This window comes from Benincasa hispida, chromosome 6 (genome assembly GCF_009727055.1).
Source record: "Benincasa hispida cultivar B227 chromosome 6, ASM972705v1, whole genome shotgun sequence".
Lineage (NCBI taxonomy): Eukaryota > Viridiplantae > Streptophyta > Magnoliopsida > Cucurbitales > Cucurbitaceae > Benincasa > Benincasa hispida.
In genome coordinates, this window is record NC_052354.1 from 2,637,885 (window position 1) to 2,649,501 (window position 11,617).

Sequence of the window (11,617 nt, forward strand, 5' to 3'; positions counted from 1 at the left end):
TTATTTTATTTTATTTTATTTTATCATTCATTACTATATATATTTTCTCCATATTCATGTTGTCGGGATGCACCATTTCGCTCTTCACTCTTACAACATGTTATCAACACGAGTTTCTATCGATTCCTCAGATGAAGGTAGGTCTTAAAGGTAGGTCATTTTTCTCCTCTTTATTATAATTAATAAATTAAATATTATTTTTCATATATTGAATTTCTAATATAAATACAATATTTTGTCATTAATGTCAAGGGTTGCGAGTTTTAATTTCTTAAGGTTTGTCATGGGTGATCGACGCCAAAATCCACCTAGATGCTATGAACCTTAGGGAAACAATTAAAGACGGAAATACGACATCCAGTCAGGACAAAGAAAAAGTTATAATTTTTCTCCATCGTCATCTTCATGAAGAATTGAAAATGAACTATCTTACAATAAAAGATCCTTGTATCTTGAAAGATAGGTATGATAACTAAAAACAGTTATTCTTCCTAAAACTCATTATGAGTGGATGCATGGAGGCTACAAGATTTTAAATCAATAGGTGATTACAACTTCACATTATTTAAAATCAGTTCAGAATTTTTGTTATGCGGAGAGAAAATGACTAATACTGGTATGTTAGAAAAGACTTTTTTTACATTTCATGTTTCAAATATGCTCCTACAGCAATATCGAGAGAAATGTTTTAAACAGTATTTTGAGTTATTGAACTGATGATCATAAAGGAAAAGCTTAACAAGATAAAAGTTCAAGAAATATTGAATAGAAATGCTTTCGATGTGATGTGACTGGTCATTAGGCACGTATATGTTGTACAACAAAATATTTAGTTGATAGTTATCAAGCTTCTCTGAAGGAAAAAAGGAAAAATGTAGAAGCAAATTTTGCATACTAGAATAATGATATATTTGACCATCCCATATGACAAATTTGAATGTGGTGGACTTTTTTGAATCTCCTGAAAAGAAAATTAGCAATAGTGGTGGCATAACGAGTGTTTCTTTTGATTTTCAGAATATTTAGAGTTAATGTTGTCTGTTTTTTTCTATCTTCATTTTTTTCTTAGTTAATGTTAACTTTTGTATATTCCAAGTGTTGTTTTTCTTATTGTAATTATTTTCTTTTAATGAAGTAACATAGATCATTTTCATATATTTGATTATTAAAAAATGAGCAAAGAAGATCTATGTCTAGCAGACAATGCAACTATATACACAATACTTACAAGTAAAAATATTTTGCAAAAGCCAATACGGTATCAGATTCTGTAAATTTAATTAAGGGTTGGAAAAGAAAATATTATTTTTCCTAGAGGAATAAAATTTACAATTGACAATGAATTATCCTCTAGTTAATCAAAGTGAAATCTTCTAAGTTTTAAAGATATACATTGCAATGGTTATCAAATTGAGACTGATAAAAAAGATAAGATCGAATATCTTTATATTATATCTATTATCTCACATGAAAAGATGATACTAGAAAAGTTGTCTGCTTTTTCATCCGGATATATTATACTCATACACGAGTAATTGAAACATATGCACCAATGAGCTTGAAGTTCATCAATCCAAGCATATTTACAATTTGGCATGACCGATTGGGTTATCCACGATCTATAATGATGAGAAGAATTATTGAGAATTCACATGGACATTCATTAAAGAGCTAGAAGATTCTTCAATCTAATGAATTGTGCATGATACTTACTTTGAAGGTAAATTAATCATTAGACCATCACCATCTTAAATGGGAATTGAATCACCTGCATTTTTAAAACGAATTCATAGTGATATATGTAGATCTATTACCCCACCAAGTAGACCATTTAGATATTTTATAGTATTAATAGATGCATCTAATAGATGGTCCCACATGTGTTTATTATCAAGTCAAAATATTACATTTGCAAGATTACTTGCTCAAATAAGTAAGTTAAAAGCATAATTTTCTAATTATATAATTAAGATCATCCGTCTTGATAATGCTCGTGAATTTACATTTCAAGCTTTTAATAATTATTGTAGATCAATTAGGATAAGTGTTGAATATCCTGTAGCTCATGTTCATACACAAAATAGTTTAGCAGAATCATTATTAAAACGTTTGCGAGCGTTAAACTTTTTACATCTATATAGGGTCATGTTATTTTTGCATGCTACGTCTTTTATATGTATTAAGCCAGTAGTTTATCATAAGTACTCGCAATTACAATTAGCTTACAGCCTTGAGCCAAATATTTTTCATCTGAGAATTTTTGGATATGCAGTATATGTTCTAATTGCTCCACCACAACGTACTAAGATGGATCCTCAAAGGAGGTTAGGAATATATATTGGATATGATTCTCCATCAATTATTAAATATCTTAAACCCCTGCATGCGATTTATTTACTGCACAATTTGCTGATTATCATTTTAATGAGACAGATTTTCCAAAATTAAAGGGATGAATTATGAAGTTGGAAGAAGAAATTACATGGAATACATCGTTGTTATCTTATTTAGATCCCCGTACAGATCATTGTTAACTTGAAGTTCAAAAGATAATTCATTTCAAAATGTAGCAAATCAGTTACCAAATGTATTTATAGATGTAAAGTAAGTAACTAAGTCACATATACCAACTATATATGTTCCATTGAAAATTGATATCCCAACATAGCAAGTTGTCACTAATGAGTTTGGAACATGCTAGAAGTATGGTAGACCACTGGGGTCCAAAAATAAAAATCCTCGAAAAAGAAAAATAGTTGATAGTCAAAAAGACCTGGTTAATAATGTAAATATCCATAAAAAAATCTTGAACACGACTGATAGTCAAATTAATTAAGAAGGTGAAATACCTAAAGATAATAATGAGATTTCAATAAACTATGTTATGACAGGAAAAAGATGAAATCAAACTAATGTAGTTATTGACAACATTTGTGCGTATAATGTTGCTCTTGATATTATATCTAAAATGAGGATTCTGAGCTAAAATCTATTGAAGAATGTCGACATAGAAAAGATTGGCTTTAGTGGAAAGAAGTAATCGAGGCAGAATTAAACTTACTTTCAAAACATCAAATTTTTAGACCAATAAACCCAACACTAGAATGTGTCAAATCTGTGGGATACAAATGGATATTTGTGAGAAAAAGAAATTAAAATAATGAGGTCACAAAATATAAAGTAAGAATAGTTGCACAAGATTTTTCATAAAGACTTGACATTAATTATGAGGAGACATATTCTCCAGTGATGAATGAAATTACACTAAGATATTTAATTGGTCTGACTTTGTATGAAAGTTTGGATATAGATCTTATGGATGTATTCACAACGTATTTATATGGATCTCTTGATAATGATATTTATATGAGAATCCTAGAAGGATTTAAGGTACCTAAAACATATAAATCAAAATTTTTAGAATTGTATTCAATAAAGTTACAGAGATCACTATATGGATTGAAACAATCAGAACGAATGTGGTACAATTGCATGAGTGGATATTTGTTGAAAGAATGATATCAAAATAATCCAATATGTCCGTGTGTTTTGTTAAACAAATGGCAGTCATAATTTGCTATAATAACTGTATAGTTAATTATTTAAATATAATTGAAACTCTTCAAGAGCTTTCAAAGGCAATAGAATATCTTGATAAAGAACTTGAGATAAAAAATCTTTAAAAAAACAAAATTAACCCTTGGTTTGCAAATTGAGCATTTAGCATATGGGATATTTGTTCATTAGTCAACTTATACAGGAAAAATTTTGAAAAGGTTTTATATAGACAAAGCACATCCATTAAACATTCCAGTGGAAGTCCATTCATTAGNTGTCCTTCAGTATCGAGCTACTATGATACCTTCTCATATGTCCTTTGGTATCAAATTGGTCAGATACCTTCTCAAATGTCCTTCGGTATCAAATTGGTCAGGTACCTTCTCAAATGTCCTTCGATACCAAATTGGTTAGATACCTTCTCACCGTCCTTCGGTATCAAATGTGTATTTTGTAACATCAAATTAAGTTCCATTGCCTAGTATTTACACAAGAGTTGTTCCATTGCCACTCATTTACACAAGAACTCACTCTCTCATAGCCTTCCTCTAGGAAGCATATATCAAAATCAGAAACATAACTTTTGTAATGGTTACACGACATACCTTGGCCTGTGTTACACACATACAAGCCGGAAAACATGCATTAAGTTATTCTCCAACCATTTGTTGCTTGAGGAAGTATAAATACATCATTAATGTCATTGTGCTTTACTTGATCATATATGCATGAGTATTGGAAACCTTAAATTTACTTAGTCACTCATAGTCCGTCAGGCTCTTATTGGTTTATACGCTTCCCCTAGCTCTTCTTCGCTTGAAAATATATAATTCCCGATTAAACTACTTAGAATTCCTAGTAAAATACCTCAAATAATTCATTTATTAAAGGAACTTCCATAATACAGATAGCTTTACTGGCGAGATCCCCCTAAGCGAGGTCAGCAAGATCCCCCTAAGCGATGCTAGCGAGATCCTCTAGAGCGATGCCAGCGAGATCCTCCAGAGCGAGATCAAGCTTTTCCTATCAAATCTTAGCGATACTCACCTCAATTCCTAGCGAGATTTCCCCCTAGAGCAAGATCCTCCTTACAAAATCAACGAGATTTCCTTTATAAGCGAGATCCTCTTGCCCAAATCTCACTATAATTCTCCACGATGAACTGCTTGGTTGTTCCTCACAAGCAGCTGTCTGCTTATGCACCAATTCCCTGTTATAATTTCAAAAATTCATAACTCAAAATCCAGAGATTTTTTCAAGAAACTTCCTTCTACAAACTTGTTAAGAAGGGTGAGAATGGGTAAGGGATAAACAACCATTGTTTGGTACAAGTTTTGTAGCTTTAGACATCTTTTATACCCATACCCATCTAAAAGGGTAGGTTTTCTTCACGTCCACTCTCTCTACTCTTTTAATACATTTTTTTATTCTTTTTTTATATATTATTAAAATTAATTATGAATTGTTTTTAAATATAGAAAAATGTACCAAAATATTTACAAATAACAGCAAAATGTCACCGTTTATTTGTGATAGACAGCGATAGACTATTATTTGTGTCTATCATAACACAAATAAACACAGATAGTAGTGTATTGTTGTCTATCATAAATGGACGATGATATTTTGCTATTATGTGTAAATATTTTTAGCAGTTTTGTTATTTAAAATAATTTTTCATAAATTAATTGAAATTAATTATCATATGAAAATTAAATTTATAGTTTATAAAATTATATTAAAATTTAAATTAACCCAACAACCCAAACGATTACCCAACCCAAAATATAAGGGTTGGATTAAGATAGTTTTCTTCTTGGATTGGGTTGAGTTAAACTTTTTATATTTTTGTTAGGTTGGGTAAATTTTATATATATTAATAATATATATTTCTCTTTGTTTAAAGTTAGATTACTTTGTAGGGATTAATTTATGAATTTTTAATATTTTTTAAAAATTGTTATGATCTTTGTCTTTGTTGAAGAAAGTTTACAATAAATATCATAGATATTTAGTATTTAGCATTTGAATTTTATGAGATTTTAGTTATTAGTCATGTGTTGTATATAAATTTACATATTTTTAATTAAAAAAAAATTATAACCCAACAACTCAATCCAACCCAACATCCTAAAAATACCTTCAACCTAACCCATGTACACCCCTATATATGCACATATATACCTATACTCATTTTTCAATAAACGGTAAAGAATTGATGTATTAAAATTATCAATTAATTAAATAATTAATTAATTAAATTTGTAGTTAGTTAATGATCATTGTCATTAATATAATATGAATTTATTTTTTAATGATTATAATTAATTTATCAATTATTAATTAGAATTCATTAATTAATACACCATAATTTAATAAATTCATCGAATTGATTTCATAATCCAACATCTTTAATTATAAATTATTCATTTTACAAATACTTGTAATAATACTTTAATTAATATTATTATTTGATTGTTAATTAATTAATTTTTCTCAAAACTTGGATTGAATTTATTTTTTATCAATTACTTTATTAAAATTTTATAGAGTTTTCAAGATTAATTTTACGAATTAAATACAAAACTAATTTATTCTCATAAAATTTTGATAACATTTTCACGCACAACATACAGTAATCCTTAATTCCAACCATCTTATTTTCAGTCCCTCTTAATTTCTGAACAACAATAAAACATTAAACCAAACTATCCTAAAAACCGTATGTTAATTTATAATCAATCTAATCAACCACTTAAAAGCTATTAAGATTTTTATATAATCATTTTAACACGCTAAAAAAAGTGAGATTAAAAATAATAATAATAATAAACAATATAGGCCCACATATGCTATAATAATAATAATAAATGGATAAGTATGATTATTCTGTCATTTTCATGGTTAAAAGACAATAATGCCCCCACACGTGTTTCCTTGTTAATCACATTCATTCCAATCCTTCCAACTTCTTGCACTTCTAGATCAATGATATATCTTCAATCTGCACTACAACACCTAAAGGCATTTCTAGTTCAACACTCATATTCTAATACACTATTTATAAGCAAGATTTTGCTCATGAATATTTTGGAGTTTCATCCATTAATGCTATTACACATTATGGAATGGTCGAATATTGACCAAACTTGTTAATTTAAACGACCATAATCAATACATTGTTTATATACATGTTAAATCACCTATTTATCCAAAAAATTAAAGTTAATAGATAAAGGTATAATATTATATTAATACTTTAATAATATACATAATATTTAATTAGGAGATAACTTCCAATCGAATTCTTTATTTGGATTCTTGGTTAACATGTTATTTAATATATAAGAAAAAGAATTTAGCTTTGGATTCTCATAAAAAAACGTAAGGAATATAAATAAAATAAAGCGAGATTTAAAAGAAAATACTTGAATTTTGCCAAGGCATCCATTCGGCAGAGTCCGAACCTCTCCCCCCAACACAAGCTCTCAACCTTTAAATGAGCAATTTTTATGACACACTTGTCATGACGCACGTGACACACAACTATGTATAAGGTCCCTCTAGTTTGCATAATATAATCACATGCATGCACACTATAATAAATATATTTGTTTTCACACGCTTTGAATGTCTAGCATTAACACATGTATGAGCATCGCAATAATCATATAGCACATACAATGTGTTGAACAATTTATCTATTAATTAGCCTCATAATCATTAAATATGATTTTCAAACAATATACTTTATATCCAATAGATCCAAATATCGTCAAAGAACAACCACTTATATTGAATTAAAATTTCAGCAATTAGAAAAATCACTTACACAAAATCATGTTTAGTCTGATCCATCGATTCGTGTCCATACTAAGAAAGGATTTCGGGTTAATATATACTAAGATATTAAATTAAAAATATATGGATTTAAGACTTAAAGATAAATCTCTAACTCGAAAATTTTGAAAATCCCCTCATTTAACAATCTTCAAATCTAATTTATCCCAAATTAGATTTCGGCCAACATTTCAATTAACCCAATTGAATCCAAAAATTAACTCCAATCAATAATTTTTCTTAAATCTCATTTAATCAAATTACTTAATCAGGATGAAATGTAAAGTAAACTTCAGTTGACAAAAACCTACGAAAATGTAGGGCATTATTAATTTGTTATTTGTTGACCCTTCTACGGTGAAAGATTGGTAATTGGACATAATTTCTTCTTGCCACCGTCATACGATGACGCCCAAACATTTTATAGACACAAAATTTCAACTTTGCCCTTGTTTTATTTTGAAAAGAAAAATCTTCTCTTGAAATTCTTCTCATGTTTAGCATAACCAAAACCAAAGTTGCCCCACAGTTTAATGTTTTATCCATTGATGTTGTGAAATTTCAAAAACATTTATGCGAGATTTGTACCCACATTGCACAAACAAGACCAATACTTAACTATGTTTTGGCTGACTCAATCTAATACAAACATCCTACAAATCTTTTGAGCATAGATGAGATTAAGTAGTATGCAAAATAGATTTAAAAAATTCTAAAATTTTTCCTAAAATATCATTAATAACTAACAAAATTCGATTTTTTAAGTACCAAAAAGAATCGACATTAAGAAGAAAAAATAAAGAAAAGAACGCCAATTATTTATTATAAGAAATACCCTACAAAATATATGAATATGCATTCATGTTATTCCAGGATTTGCGACAAAATTTTGAATTACAAGATTATTTGGTATAACTAATAAACCAAAAGAATACTTAAAGGAAAGAAATGTCTTCATTTAAAAAATTCAAAAATAGGATATATTCACTCCAAGTTTTTTGATAAGAACTTGAGTGCTAAAACAATATGCAAATACAAAATTCTCTCTCTTTAACAAACAAAATTCCCTTGTACCATATAGACTAAATACTTAGTATATATGTTAAAGAAAATAACATTCAAAATTTTTGTATTAAATGGATCATTGTAGAAGTAGCTTAAGCTGGTGGCGAAGAATTGGGAGCAAGAGAAGAACAAGCAGGAGGGTTTTGCTTCCCAAAACAATGGTTTTCACATTTGCACATTGAGATGAAATAGGGCCTTCGCGTCCATTGTAAGTGAGTCAATGTCAGCTAGTCCACAGTTTCACATGGAATACTAGAACTAAATAAGCTTTACTGCAATTGCATTACCAGAAGTACCTCTAATATTCTTGAAACTAACTTATTAATCTTCACTTTAGATGGAATCTGAAAAGCAAAGAAAGAAACCATGGTTACTTGAGTTTTGATTGAAATACTTCAACTGAGGAAATCGTCAAAAGTAAAAAGTCTCATAACTACATTACCTCCTTATTACATTTGTTGTATGGACAAATTCTTGATCTATGAGAATGGGATTGCTGACATTGACCATAATTATATCTTCATAATGCATATCAGAAGCTGTTCCAGCAGAAGAGAGAAGCTGGCCATGTTTTAATTCTCAAACCATTTGATGTATTCATTAATGTACAATTCTTAACTTGAAGTCCCTCAACTGGTTCTTCAACAGCATACCTTCCTAAACTTCCTACACTGATACCATGTCCAGCCCACAAGTCACATTGGTAATTGTTATTTTTTGCTTCCATCTCCAAGTGAGATACAATCATCTCCTTGCCAATGTTTGAATTGATGATATTAATTCCAATAGAACGTCCAATGTGGATTCCATCAGTGTTAATACTATTTTCTGGTGCATTTATATTTACAATTTTGGAGCGTAAGGTTATTACAACCAATACTTGGACATGAAAGTTCTTGCTATCTTTAGAGGTTATGTCACTCACAATTGAGTTTGTGATAAAACTAAACTTCAAACTCTGCATATTCCCAAAATAAAAAAATTATTATAATAATAAAAATAAACGTACATATTTAGTTGAAAAAAAGAACTATACATGAATGTTTAGTTGATATAATTAAAATTCTAATCACAATATAGATTGCAATTGGATTGTATAGACTTGGAAATGAGAAAGCTACTAAAATTATTAATTAGATAATTTAAATGTACTTACAATGGGAATTCTTGCGCAATTAGGGTTTTTATCACAATCATTGCTTTCCCAAGCTTGTTTTCCTTGTCCTCAAAAACTCCACCACTTGTCAATGAAAAATGATCGATATATTTGAAATGAACCCAATCTTCACCTGTCAGATCTATTGGTGCTTGCAATGTTCCTTGGAGTTGAATTCCGATTGAACTATTGCAAGGGCCTACTAACTGGATCGCACTTAACTTGTAACCGCGTTTGGAATAATTACTGTACTTTGATCTTTGATGCACAAGCATCCTTCCATGCATTTGTTAGGGCCTATTTAAAATATAATTAGGATGAAATGTCACGTGTAGAGTTTTTTTTTCTCTCTCAAATATTGATATATTAAAGCTCTATTTTTATAATCATTTGATTTTTTTTTTTTTGTCTTTTAAAAAAAATTTCTAGTTCTTACACTTTCTTGCCATGCCTTTTATCATTGTTAAGTAAACAATTGAATTCTAAGTAAAATTTTCAAAATAAAAGTAAGTTATTACTTTTCAAAAAAAAAAATATTTATATTTTAAAAACACTCCTAAAAGGTAAAACTAAACAAAGAAATCAATAGGTCAAACAAGCGTTTGTAAGTTTAATTTTTTTTTTAAAAAAAAATCAAATAGTTATCAAACGGGTCTAAACATTTGATTTTTACCTGAGTTATATCACCATTTGGAACAGCACCATACTTTGTCACATCAAAAATAGTATCACTAATGAGACCTTTCGTTTTAGAAATATATAATAGTATGACGGTTAGAGTCATCAAGTTCAACATCGTACTCATCTTGTTCTTTCTTCTTTCTTATATTCTTTTCTGATCTCTTTGTGAGTATTTTTGGAAAGTGTGAATATTCTATCTTCATTTTGAAGTATTTATAAAGTAAGGGAGATATCAAACAACCAATGCAAAAGTTTTCTATTATTAGCTTTCTCCATTGCTCCAATTAATTCAATAATATTGTGCTACTTGTCAAAACCTAATCAATCTATTGGTGTCCTAAGATTAAGCATTTCCCTTTACCCAAGTTTATTCCATAAACTTCTTCTATGCACCGAAATAGCTTTGGTGGAGCAAACTAAACAAAAATAAGTTGGCATTTGCTCAATCTCCTTTTTTTTTTTATTTATTTAAAAAAGGGTCATTTAAAGTAAGGCTTGAAATTAAAACTTGTCTATTTATTATATAATATTCATAATATATGTGCAAAGTAGACATCCATTTTTAGTGTTGAAGGACTATTGATATTTGCCCATTAATCGATGTACACTTACTGTTCATGTAATCCACCACCTACTTCTAAATTACTTATAAATAATGACATTTAGGGGTTTTGTAATATATGTACATTGGTGAGAAAAGAAAAGAAAGGAATGGGATTTTTAAATTTTCAATAGATTCCATATTTTCTATTTACATATATTTTTTATATTTTTATTTTAATTTTATTTTATTTTATCATTCATTATATATATATTTTTTCTCATATTCATGTTGTCGGGATGCACCATTTCGCTCTTCACTCTTACAACATGTTATCAACACCGAGTTTCTATCGATTCCTCAGATGAAGTGGTCTTAAAGGTAGGTCATTTTTCTCTCTTTATTATAAATATAAATTAAATATTATTTTTCATATATTGAATTTCTAATATAATACAATATTTTGTCATTAATGTCAAGGGTTGCGAGTTTTAATTTTCTTAAGGTTTGTCATGGGTGATCGAGCCAAAATCCACCTAGATGCTATGAACCTTGGGAAACAATTAAAGACGAAATACGACATCCAGTCAGGACAAGAAAAAGTTATAATTTTTCTCCATGTCATCTTCATGAAGAATTGAAAATGAACTATCTTACAATAAAAGATCCTTGTAATCTTGAAAGATAGGTATGATAACTAAAAACAGTTATTCTCCTAAAACTCATTATGATGATCATGGAGGCTACAAGATTTTAAATCAATAGGTGATTCAACT

The 11,617-nt window shown here is 28.8% G+C and overlaps 1 pseudogene; it reads right to left on the minus strand.

Moving 5' to 3' along the window:
• Nucleotides 1-8,555: 8,555 nt before the first annotated feature.
• LOC120079891 lies at nucleotides 8,556-10,427 on the minus strand (annotated as a pseudogene).
• Between the last annotated feature and the right edge of the window lie 1,190 nt (nucleotides 10,428-11,617).